Source organism: Arvicanthis niloticus, chromosome 25 (genome assembly GCF_011762505.2).
Source record: "Arvicanthis niloticus isolate mArvNil1 chromosome 25, mArvNil1.pat.X, whole genome shotgun sequence".
Classification (NCBI taxonomy): domain Eukaryota; kingdom Metazoa; phylum Chordata; class Mammalia; order Rodentia; family Muridae; genus Arvicanthis; species Arvicanthis niloticus.
In genome coordinates this window covers 33,464,007-33,477,935 of record NC_133433.1, presented here as the reverse complement: position 1 = coordinate 33,477,935, position 13,929 = coordinate 33,464,007, and positions in this window count along the sequence as shown.

Here is a 13,929-nt window from a genome sequence, read left to right as displayed (position 1 = left end):
ATAGAATTGAAGACACAAAAATAAAAACACACACTTAAAGACACTTGACCTTTGACAAAGATACCAAAAATATACAATGGAAAAAAAGAAAACATCTTCAATAAATGGTGCAAGTCTAACTGAATGTCTGTATGTAGAAAAATGAAAACAGACCCATATTTGTCAAGTTGCACAAAGCTTAAATCCAAGTGGATCAAGAACTTCAACATAAAACCAGATACATTGAATATAATAGAAGAGAAAGTGGGAAAGAGCCTTGAACTCATGGGCACAGGGGGAAATTTTTTTCTAAACAGATCTCCAATGGCTCATGTTCTAAGACCAAGAATTGACAAATGGGACCTCATGAAACTGGAAAGCTTCTGTAAGGCAAAGGGCATAGTCAATAAGACAAATTGGCAACCTACAGATTGGGAAAAAAATCTTCACTAACTCCACATCCAATAGAGGGCTTATATCCAAAATATATAAAGAACTCAAGAAACTAACCAAAAAAAAAAAAAAACTATCCAATCAAAAAATAGGGTATAGAACTAAACCAAGAACTCACAACAAAGAAATGTCAACTAGCTGAGAAACACCTAAAGAAATGTTCAAAATTTTTAGTGATTAGAGAAATGCAAATTAAACAACCCTGAGAATCCACCCTACACCAATCAGAATGGCTAAGATCAAAATCGCAGGTGACAACACATGTTGGCAAAAATGGGGAGAAAGAGGAACACTCCTCCATTGCTGCTGGGATTGCAAACTGGTGCAACCACTCTGGAAATCAATCTGGCAGTTCTTTGGAAAACTGGAAATAGATCTACCTGAAGACCCAGTAATACCATTGTGGGACTGTGAGAGGCAGCTGAGTACCTGGTCAAGCAGGCTTTGAACCCTGGAGACCCTCAGGGATGGTAGGAGTTTGGCCTTGCTCCTGGGCCCCTGGATCGTTTCACATAGCTACAGCCCCTCCCACAGAGAGGTTTGTGGCCATCAGTCATATACAGAGTATAACTACAGGCCACAGAACCTCAAGACAGATCTCCATATCGATGAGATACCTAAAGGCCAGAGGGCATAGTCAATTAGGCATTCCTTCCTAGACCTTCCTCCTTGCAAAAGGTATTTAACCTCAGGCCTGCTCTGAGAATGCCAGGGTACAGCTTCATCCATTTTCCACCATGACAATAAATATCTTTAGACCATATCTTAAGATTATGAACTATCTCTCTTCTTTAGAACCCACAGTGAAGAACCATGGAGAAAGTCTTCAACTACTGAGCCACAGTTTAATCTCCTGCCAATGGTCTCTCTATGCTTCTAACCACAGAGGCCCAGCAACTCAACCAAGAAAGCTGAGCAGCCATGACCCAGCCAGTCGCCTCAACCAGAGACTCTTGTGTCACAGCAGGACGCAACCAGAGCTTCTCCTCCTGCTGCAGGTGAATCCAGCCCATATGCCCCCTTCTCGACCCTTCTGCTGCCTCTCAGCAGTGCCTGAGAGCCCAAGGACCCGAGAACCAGTCAGTTTCTGGCCACTTTGGACCCAGGGACCCCCAACTCAAAAGCTTCAGCCCCTGCAAGACCCCAGACTGTGTTCTATGGAGTGGAGTTCTGTGGCTTCTCACAGCCTGATGTCCACCTAGAGTCATCATGGAGTGAATACAGTCAAATTCCTGTGCATCTGCCTCTCTGAGCTGTGGCCCTAGCCCCTTGGAGGCTGCAGAAGCAGGACCCACAACTAAACTCACAGGACCCATGCCCACCAGTGCATGCTACAGCCCAACATACCACTCTTGGGAATATACCCAAAAGATGCCCCACCACGCCACGGGGGCACATGTTCCACTATGTTCATAGCAGGCTTATTTCTGACAGCCGGAAGCTGGAAATAACCCAGATGTCCCACAACAGGACAATGAACACAGAAAATGTGGTTCATTTACATAAGAGAATACTACTCAGCTATTAAGAAGGAGGACATCCTAAGTTTTGCAGGCAAATGGATAAAACTAGAAAATATCATCCTGAGTGAGGTAACTCAGACCCAAAAGGATATGCATGGTATGTACTCACTAATAAGTGGATATTAGCCAAAAAAAAAAAAAAGGTACAGAATACCCAAGATACAGTCCACAGAACTCAAAAAGGTCAGTAAGCTGAAGGGCCTAAGTGAAGATACCTCAGTCCCACTGGGGAGAGAGAAGAAAGCAATCACAAGTAGGGGAGAAGGGAGGGAGGGGCCTGGGAGGGAAAGTGGACAGGGATGGGAGAGGGAGATCTAGTATTAGGTGAGGGAAAAGAACTGAAGCCCTGAGGGCCAACAAAAAGAATGAAAACAGGCAACCTTGGGAGGTAGGAGGTTGGAGGACCCTCCAGAATGCATCAGAAACCTGGAAGGTGAGAGACTCTTGGGACTCAAAGGGAGGGACCTTAGATGAAATGCCTGACAGTAGGGAGAGGGAACTTGTAGAGCCCACCTCCAGCAGAAAGACAGGGTGTCAAATGAGGGAGGGGGTTGCCATCCTACAGTCGAAACTCTGACCCATAATTTTTCCTGTCTGAAAGAACTACAGGGATGGAAATGGAGAGAAGTCTAAGGAAAAGAAGGTCCAGCGACAGGCCCAAAGTGGGATTCAGCTCAAGGGGAGGCCCCAAGGCCTGACACTATTACTGAGTCTATGGAGCACTCACAAATAGGGATCCAACATGACTGCCCTCCAGAAGAATCAACAAGCAGCTGAAAGAGTCAGTTGCAGATATTTATACCCAACCAATGGACAGAGGCTGCTGACCCCTGTGGTTGAACTAGGGAAAGGCTGGAATAAGCTGAGGAGGAGGGCGACCCTGTAGGAGGACCAGAAGTCTCAATTAATCTGGACCCCCAAGATCTTTCAAGCACTGGACCACCAAAAAGGCAGCATACACCAGCTGATATGAGGCCCCCAACGCATGCACAGCAGAGAACTGCTGGGTCTGTGTTTAATCAGAGATGATGTACCTAACCCTCAAGAGACTGGAAGCCCCAGAAAGTTTAGAGGTCAGGTAGGGTGGGGGTGGGGGTGGGGACAACCTCTTGGAGATGGGAGGGGTGAGTTGGAGGTATGGGATGTGGGACAGTCAGAGGGTAGACAAGGCAGGAAATAAAATTTGGAGTGTAAAATAATTACTTACTTACTTAATTAATTAATTTGAAAAAAGAGCATTTGTTCTTCCAAAGGTCCTGGGTTCACATTGAGGCTCACAAGTTTCTGTGACTGCATTTCTGGGAGAGCCACTGTCTTCTTCCATTCACACAGCAAATCACCAGTACACATAAAATAAAAATAAATATTTTTAATGTAAAAAATGTTTAAATCATCCCCTAAACTTTCTATAAAGAAAACCATGTTCTTATAGTAGAAATAGCACAACCCACCCCCAGGGGTAAATGCAGAGAGGGCAACTTTGAAAGCAATATTCTTATGGACTTTTATTAAAATCTATTCACTCCCAGACCCTCAACACAAGAATTATTGATGCATTCTTCTTTGTATATTTTCACTCTCTTTTGTGACCACTGCTATACTTCTTTATATTCTGTCTACTAGACTCTTATTAAATAAATATATTTGGTTTCAAATAATTTCATGTTCCAAGTTCCAAATATGCCACTTATTTATTCAACACTGTGTTCCACATTGTATACACCATATCACTTGCACCTCATAAATTCGAGAGATGCTACATGCTCAGGACTTTACCAATAAAGTCACTGACTTCACAGCAAGAGATGCAAACCCAGTGTAATCCACAAGGCCACCCTCTTCTGATTTGCACCTTGCCACTAACAGTCATGACGAACACACCACTCTCAGACAGTCTGTCAGAACTGCCATGTACCTTCTCTATTTGAGAGTGTTTTAATTATTAATTGAACTGGAAAAATTAAGAATTTCAGAGGGAGTATTTGTCCAGCTGTTTTTACTCACAATCTGTCATGGCTTAAACGGTGGAACTTGTCAGAAAGTAAGTGAAGCCCATTTACTTATCACTGTGAACTTTCAGGGATTACTGAGTGTGGATGTTCTAACTCCATGTGTTTTTCTGTAAAACTGAGTTAATTTGAAACAGACAGGAATGAGAAATTCTGCCCCTTAAAAATAGGGTGGCTTCCTTCAGGAAGATGGCAAATGGCCTCCTCTGAACCTCCCCTGCCATTTTTCTAGATTTAGTATTTTACTATCATTATCTCTCCCACCTTATAGTTGACCCTTTAGAGACATTTATAACACAGTGCTCAATGGAAAACCCCTGATACACAAGTCTGGGTCTTGTTCGCAATCACATATACCTAATGCCAAGCACACACTAGATACATGATAAATATCAGTTATATAAACAAAGAGACATTTCAGTCTTGGTCTAGGGATGTAGCTCAGCCATAAAGCACAGAGCCTTGATTCTATCTTCAGCACAATACATACACACACATACACACACACACACACACACACACACACAAATACATACACACACACACACACAAATACATATACACACACACACACATGTGCGTGGATACATACACTCATGCACGTACACCCACAAGGCATACACACAAGCATGCCCACACATACACACATTCACAACATACATAAACACAAGTATTTTTGAGTATTTCATTGTAATTAAGAAAATTTTCAAGTTGTACGATTTTTACTTGGCTGATACTTTTTAAATTTATTTTGTTAATTAGTTCACGTAAGGCTGGGCCCTTCTATTGTGGACCAGACTGGCCTCAAACTCTATTCTCCCAACCTCTGGGAGCCACTACACTTGCTAGGAATCTATTTTTGATTTCTACAGTATTTTAAGCCTTTAAAGGAAAAACAAAATCTATATTGAAATAGTACTGACCAATGGAAATATAAGACAAGAGACAAATGTGGTGCCTAAGTAATTTCAAATTTTTCAGTATCTATATTCAAATTCTTTAAATCCAATTTCAGAAATATCTTTAACGAATATATCAAAGGTACTATTATTTTGTAATGGAGGCAGAAAGTTGTTGATGCGTTCTCTGTTCTTTTAGGCCACTTGTACTTCCCGTGCTTAATAGTGTCATGTGACTACTGATGCGGAGATAACTGACCCGAGCTGGTGCTTATGGAAGAGACAACTGGATCTAGAGAAGACTGAGATCTCAGTGGCCACATGGAGACGAGTGGCAATAGGTGAAACACCCATCATGACCCACATGGAAAAGAAAATATAGAAAAGGACTTGTTTCTTTTTCCTTTTTGGTCTTTAACCTTTCAGTGGGTAGCATGAGTCAGAAATCGACAAAGAAACGGGGATGGAAATGTTTCTGAAATGTGAATTCTAAATGAAAGGAGTTACTCTGTGCTTTGAGGCATCCCGAACATTGTAAGCACTTTTATGCATTAGTTTGTCATTTCTGGGGGTGGGGGTATGCGAAGAGAGAAAGAGAAAGTTCTTCCGCCTTTGGCACAGAGCTACCAAGAAACTGATATCTGCAGCCATTCTGCCGCATTAAGATGGAAATCAGAAAAAATCCAAAGCTCATGATGTGTCGCTGAGACTGAGAGGAATTTACAATAAAGTCTGTTGTTCTGATCTCTGAAAGACAGATTGTAGATTGATTGGAGATGGCTGAGAATTTAACTCATACCATGAAAAAATTGACAAAATAAAAAAACTTATCTCAAAAAAAAAAAAAAAAAAAAAAAAAACATACAAAACCATTAACCTCCAGTCTGCAGGTAGCAGTTCTTGGACTAAAGTATGGCATAGCCAAGCACCTCATAGATTATTTTCTAGCCCAGTTCTGGGTTTAAGAATCTACACCATAAAATCTAATTACTGCAGATAGTTCCAGTTTAAGCAAATGACCCAAAATTAAAGACAGGATCATCTATCAAAACAGTGGAAGCCCTTCAGTGTCTCTGAGACTAGCCACCCTGGTGACAGAGCAGCCAGAGAGGCCTGTCACAGCAAAGCTGAGCTATGGATTCTAACAGGCAGAGACCAAATGTCTTCTCACCTAGCAAAGTCTACATGCAAGTCTCCTTTACCCAAAACAAAGTCCGTCCAGTCAGTCAAATCAGTGATGAAATATTCTCTAAAACCTTACTAGTTGGTCCCTAAATTACTTTAAAATGACATTGACTTGAAAATTTCAGTAATTTTGTCAATCTATGTGATACTTTAATGATCATTTGAAGGTCTAAATGCACCTCTTCCTGAAGTACAGGGAATTTCTACAGAAATAGCATCTTAGCAATAATCTTTATTCAGACTAGAGATACTCAAACAGGTCACCATTGGCTCTGAACTGTCCCTGTGAAACAACTGCCACAGAATATTAAGTTCTCTGTTAAAAATGAGGCACACACAACAGTAAGATATTCAACACCTTGGACCAGGGGGAACTGTGCAGAAAAGACACACCATGTCTGAAAGCAGCAAGTATTGACTTGGGAAAGGAGTGAAAGCTAAGAATTTCCAGTGAATTTCTTCAGGCATTTAAAGCCACCCGAGGATTATTAAAGGGAGCTCCAGCTTAAAAGCCAGCACCAAGGCAAGTTTATTAATTTTCTTGGAGCAGGTTAATCTGCACTGCTTTGTGCTCAAATTTCTTGAACTGGTTAAAAATGAGGTGAGTCTTCACATCAGCTAAAGACCCGGTCTTGGAGAAATGTAATTTTTTTTTTTTTAATGTGGTTCCGCCTACTCTGGCTCCCACTGCCGTAAAGGTCAGTTGTGAACACTGGGACTGCCTCCCCTCGTGGCACATGCTTAATAAATGTCAGTAAGGGAACAAAGACAGGAGATACTAGAACACCCTTGCCCTTAATAAACCAAAAAGGTAGTGGGGAGCTGAAAGTTAAATACATTGAGAAGAAAGGGGCCTTAGAGCCCGTTTTTCTGGTTGAGAGATCAGAGCAAATGGATCTGAAACTTAAAATAGAACTTGCTTTATTCCCATGGGTTCTGACATTTCAGTGGTAAGCTGAAAGTTATAAAAGCTGCTACTAAATCCAAACTGCTAGCGAGCACCATCTGGAAAAGGATGTCTGTGATATGTCTTCTATGGTGTGAGGCTGTGTGTGTGTGTGTGTGTGTGTGTGTGTGTGTGTGTGTGTGTGTGTGTGTGTGTAGAAAGTCATTGCAGTTGAATTATTGCAGAATGGGTCTTAAACACAACAGTGGGAGAATGAAATAGTGGGGGTGCCAATCAGACTGTGGCAGAAAGGGCAAACCCAAGACTTCCTGGGGCCATTGACCATACAAGCAGGTGACATTTGTCTGCTACTTAGTGAAGGGGGAAGACTCTCACAAAATGTTTCCCATACTTCTCTTAGCCAGCAATCATGGTTCACAGCTGTCAAGCTTCTTAGACTTTAAGAACCAGAGGCTTTATTTGAACCTTAATTAGCTGGACTCAGTAAAGTGAACCACTGTCTCACTGGTGTAAAACATTTTGAAACTAAATATACTTTCCCTTCCCTTCTTTTACTAAGAGAATAAAAAGGGATTAAAATCCTCAAAACCATTAACTGCAGCTGCACAGTGAGAAAAGGAGGAGGATGAGGCATGAAGTAAACCCATCTCGGAACACAGCAGGAGGTGGGTGTGCGCAGGCGCACGGCCCTCACTTCTTCCTCTTGAGAAGAACGCATCTTACTCCTGCAAAGGTAGTGTCAGCTCTTCTTATCAGAATCTATACTCGGCAGCGTTCTAAGCCACACCCTTTTTCTTATGATAAAATCACCTAGAATGTCTAAGAAGTCTTCAGATACAGTAGGAGATGACTTCCTGTTTTTCCATGAATTTTCACTACAACCAACAGCAATATTTCTTCCTCATTTGTTGCCTAAAAAATAGGTCTAGAGCAATGGTCCTCAACCTGTGGGTTGCAACCTCTTTGAGCACAGCGTTAGGAATGTTGAAGACCACAGCTCTAGAAGGTCCGGAGAATCTCAGCTTTGACCACATGTTGGAGTCCCCTGGACAACTTACCAAATTTCAAAGTCTAAGCCTTCTCTCAAAACTGTGTCATAATCTTGAGCTAAACCAGAAACTCTCAAGATGAGTTAAACCAAGTTGTTCAGGCTGATACTAAGCTGGAAATAAAAGGTAAGTTTGTGTTCACGGAAAACTTCATCTCAAGGATTCCCCACAAAACCTCTCTTAATAACCTAGAAGACTAGGGCCAACAAACATCCATAGCACCACACGATCATCACACATCAGCCAACAGCTGGCTCTGGGGAAATGAGAATGACAGACTCCTTATGCATTTATCGGCTCATATCACCTGGACCAATTTCTCAACCTGTGTAGTGAGCCACGCTCTACTGCCTGAAGCTGTATTCGTAATGCATTAGGTCACCAGAAAACGCTTGCTTGCACAAGGCTCTCCCATCCTATGTACTTGATTTCTTCCTGCACAAATGTTCTGGTTATCACCACATATATATTGCCAGGGGGGTTCTGTGATATTTCTGTGTGTTCCTAACTTAAAAGTTTATTATCCAGAAGTGGCATATAGCTACCATGGGACGATGCTGGGAATGGAAAAAAAAATATATCCGTGGGGCTTTTATGTAACAAGTATAAGACTTTCCACATGATAGAAATTCAAATTCAAGCAGCCAAATCACTAATGGCTGAGAATAATAAATCTGATTTAATTGATTTTCTTTAAAAAGAGATAAACTATATCGCTTCAGGTGGTAGTATGAATTTGATACACTTACTTTAAATATATATAATGCCTAGACTTTAAAAAAACATTATCGGTGTAGCTGCTTCTCTTGAAAATTAGCAAAGAATGGGATAGTAGCATTATACAACGTAGTAAAATAAGGCTGCAGAGATGGCTCAGTGATGACAGCATATACTGCTCTTGCAGAAGGTCTGGGTTTGATTCCCAGAAATCACATCTGGTGGCTCCCAAGGCTCATAACGGCCTGTAATTCCAGATCCAGGCATCTGATATCTCTACATCCCATGGGTACTTGCACTCATAGGCACACACATGCACATACACATACATATACACAGATGTATACATAGCTAAAAGTAATATAACAAGTCATTTTACTATATAATATGAATATGTATAATCATTATGTATCAACTAAAAGTAAATTATATATATATAATATATATATATATATTCAATTTTATTATATATATATATATGAATGATCTGAGTCTGGGGGCATAGCTCAGTGTAGAGTACCTGCCCAGCATTCCTGTTCTTCCACCCACAATTCAAAGCAAGACTGCAAGACAATTTTAAAAGGACAGTTTTTGCTTTGTGGGATCTACACAAAGGAAATGACAAAATGCTACCGAAAGACGAAGAGCAAGTGGAGAGCAAGATAGGAGGAAATACAAACACCGAGAAATTATTCATAGGAAACAAAGTAATTTTTAAGCTCACAAAATTCTAATCAGGATTCTGCCTGTGTATTTTTGGATGTCTGGAATGTTTTATGAAGAAAGACAGGGAAGTATTAAGACTAATGACGAATTATTAGTTTGGATGAATTAAATATGAATCTTTATTCAACATAGTATTATATAGACATAAGAAAAATGTGTAATTTAGTAACTAAAGCAAAAGCCCAGGCATTTTAAATAATAATCAATTTTTAATTATAGTCATTTATAATTTAAAGAAAAAATAAAATCGGAAAGAAAACAATTGTGCATATGTATATATGTCTCTCTCTCTCTCTCTCTCTCTCTCTCTCTCTCTCTCTCTGTGTGTGTGTGTGTGTGTGTGTGTGTGTGTGTGTGTGTGTGTACAGCATCTTGAGGCCAACCTCAGATTATTCTTTTTGGTCATCACTCTGTGTTTGAGACAGGACCTCTCACTGGTGTGTAAGCTGACGAGCACACCCAGAGATCCTCCTGCGTCTACCTCACTGGCACTGGGATGACAAGCTAGTGCCACAACACATGGCTTTTCATGTGGATGTTGAGGGAAGAACTCAGGCCTGCATGCTTGTGTGAACAGTATCTTACCAATGGAACCATCTCCCCAGCCCAGAACATTAATGTTAGTAACTGACTAAGGAAACTCATTATTTTTTTTAAATCAGTTTAAACATTTGTTTTACAGTACATAAATTTAAAAAAACCAAGTAAATAAAATTTAAAACTGCTGAAAGAAAATGCAGATTACTATTTATCTTTCTCCCAAATGGAAATAAAACTTTGGAGGCATAAAAATGAGTTGTTTTTTTTTTTGAGGGGGGACGACACGTTTGATGGTCTATTCATTTTAAATATTTACATATCAAAAATTCAATCTAAAAAGAATCCTAAGTGGGAAATAGAGGAAATATTTGCCATATTATTATTTTTTTATTTATCTTTTTTTATTTTGTGGGTTTTAGGTTGAAATAGTGTTTCTCTATAAAGCCTTGTCTGCCCTAGAACTCACTCTGTAGACCAGGCTGTACTGGAACTCAAAGATCACCTGCCTCTGCCTCCTGAGTGCTGGGATTAAGGGTGTGTGCCACCACCGCCCGGCAATATTTTTTGGTGTAGTTCCTGTGCAGTAACTGTATGAAGCACCACTCAGTTCCTGACTGTGGTGACAGCACAAGTCAGAGTCTTTGGATTACATATGTGGAAACCGAATCAACCTTCTGGAGGCCAACAGCTACAGAAAAACTGTCCATCTGCGGATTCCCGTCATCATCAAACCACCATCCTGGAAAGTAGACAAGGACAAAGTCTGACCCCATGGCTTGCAGGTGAGGAGGGAGGGAATAGGACAAATAAACAGACAGCACTAGTCATTTTAGGAGTGTGGCACTGGAAAGCCAAGTGACACTTTGGATGCACTAAGGAATGAAGGTTTTCCATGTCAACATGGTCAGTCGTGATCAACACATACAGCGTGTTATGCTCGCCTGAGCTGCTGAGCGTGCGTCTTACCTGGAAAACAGCTTAGCCGTCTGGAGTCAATCTGAAAGGAAGATTAACAAGTTTATGCACCATGACGTTAGCCAACTACACTCTATATAACAATGGATCAGAAGCCTGAGACATGGCCCCAATCTCTAGAGAAAGGATAAGAACCTGCAACCCAACAGTATAATAATCCAGTTCATCAAAATTATACTTTTTAAATATAATGATTTACAAGAATGAGGATATAAAGTGAAGAGGCAGGGTACAATAAAAACAGCATGTGGAAACCAGAGCCAGACATTTGTAAAGTGTTTTACATCCTATTGGGTGCATATGCTCATAAAACACCCTGGCAAGGAAATACTATAGAAACCAAATTTCTTAAGAGTTAGACTTTAAGTTATTATTTGCTTCCAAATGCTCTTTATTTTTGTTTTGGTTTTGTACAAGTTTCTACCAAAGTTACAATTCAGCTTATTAAAGACATTCTTAAACCAGTTACCTTTTTGTTTTCAAACTGTCTCTCATTCTGTTTCCATTCCCCTGTGCTGGGATTACATCTCCATCACCCACTTCTCCCAGCAAGCACAAGTTTGCAAGGTTTTCTTCTTGGTGTCACCCTAGGTAAGAAGCAGACTGGAAATGACTAAGCACATGTGTCAGCATATTTATTCATGAAGAGGAACAATGCAGTGGAGTGCCCTCCCCAAGTCCAGCTCCAGGCTCCCAGCAATCCACAGCTAGGCGATGCTGGTAAGGGAAGGTCCTGCCTAACCAGCACTGTTTCAACTCCAGTCTCTGCAAAGTGGTCTGACAAGTTGCAAGTCCCTTTCTAGGGACAAGCTCCCCTTCTGGCTGGCCCCAAATTCAGGCTTTTTCTTCCCCCCCAGCATGTGACTTCTTGGGGTACATTATGTGAATAATCTGATTGTCAAAGGAGTCTAATTCCCATTCATCTAGAACCAGAATTTGGGACCCCCCCAGCACCCACATTAAAAGCTAGTCATGACACCAGGTACATATATAATCTCAGCAATGACATGCAAAGAACAGCAGATCCTGGTAGCTCTCTGGCCTGCCAGTGTAACCAAGTAGTGAGCTTTCTTTCGAAAGACTAGATCTTTAAAAAAAGAAGCAGAGGAAGAAGAATAAAGGAAGATGCCCAATGTGATCCTGGACTCTACACATGCATACCTACCCACACAAGTGTGCATGTGCACACGGATTAAGTTTGAAGTGAATTTGTGAAGGTTGGTGTTCACTTGACTCTAAATTATAAATTCTCAGTTTTTCAACTTTAGCATGCTTGACCTTTGTTTGGGACAAATAATTCTTTCTTGAGAAGCTGCCCAGTGAATTGTAGAAGAATCAAAACTTTCCTAGCGTCCACCCAGCAGATGTCTTAAGTATCACCTATTCACACCAGTTTCTTAGATGTAGTTGGGTTGACCTCACATTCACTATGTATCTCAGGCTGGCTTTGAACTCATGATCTGCAGCCTCAGCCTCCTAAGACCTGGGGTTATAAGCACATGCCACCACTCCAGCTCTGATACCAATTAGACAATCGAAACTGTCTCTAGATATTATCAAAAGTCTGTAGGGTAGGTGGAAAGTTACCTGTGGTTGAATGTTATTTCAGTAGCTACAGGGTGGCAGAAGAGTAAAAAAAAAAAAAAAAAGAAAGAAAAAAAAAAAAGAAAAATCACTTTGAGAGTGCATCCACCAGCAACTTTAATAATACATAAGACATTCAAGAAAAGTAGCATGGCCCCAGACAGTGCTACAGTATGTCAAGTGAGGCTGTATAGCATATCCCATTGGTGAAACAAGGGACAGATGATTCTCTAAAGAGGTGGAGATGACCTCTGATTGGCTTAAATACAGTTTACTGAATTTTCAGCAAGGGGATGAACCAGTCAGGGGTCCTGACTAAAATTCCTTAAGTAGAAGCCTGAGGAAACTCCAAGTCGGCTGTGTCATGTGCTGTACCATCCAGAGGAAGAAAGGACTTACCAAGTAAAACCTTACCTTCAAATGTGCTTGTTGGAGGACCGACTGAGACTCTCAAAGAGATGGTCTGCTACCTGCTAGAAAGGATCATGTAGGATTGTGCAGGACAGAAGACCTATTAAGCCATCTGAAAATTCTCTTTTCTGTAAAGACGTTTCCCAGTAGAATACAAACATTGCTATTTTTTTATAATTCTAATTCTGTATAACCTTTACTGTGCAATTTCTCAAAATAAATAAAATGTCATTTTCACTTCCATTCATGGAACCTATGTGACAGTTTATAAAATTGTGATTGAATGTTTTAGATCTCACAGACTGTACTATAAAAGAGTCTGTTTAATTGCAATAGTCTCCATAGTAACGGTGCAATGACCCATCAGGAGTGACCCTCTAGGTCACAAGGGAAGATGTTATGATGGTCGTCATTGCATTTTCAATGGAATCACTAAAGTCTTTATAAATACTGTTTCTAAGCTCTCCCAGAATATAGATGAAGGAATCCATAATGAAAAGAACACAAGCAAAAGGCAAATCAATTAACATTGATATAAAATAAGTATCCAGCTCCCCACAAAACAAAGAAAAGCAAGTGTCTTCATCAATGCTCTATTACTGTGAAGAGACACTGTGACCATGGCAAGCAACACTTATAAAAAGAAAGCATGAAAGCTCTCAGTTACTGCCCTAACGCCATGCTACCTGCTTTCCTGCTCTCCATCATGATGGTGGTAAACTAACCTTCTGAACCTATAAGAAAGACCCAATAAATGCTATCTTTTTATAAGTTGCCACCAGTGTCTGAGTCAGGAGTTTGATTTGGCTATTTCATCAGACATAGTGGCAATTTACCAAAAAACCACATTTATATGTTTTTAAAAACAATATGATTGATTGCATTATTCTAGCTTCATTTTTATGAGGACTTTTACATTTTACTTAATTATCATCTTATTTACTCACTAAACAAATACCCAGCATCTATACT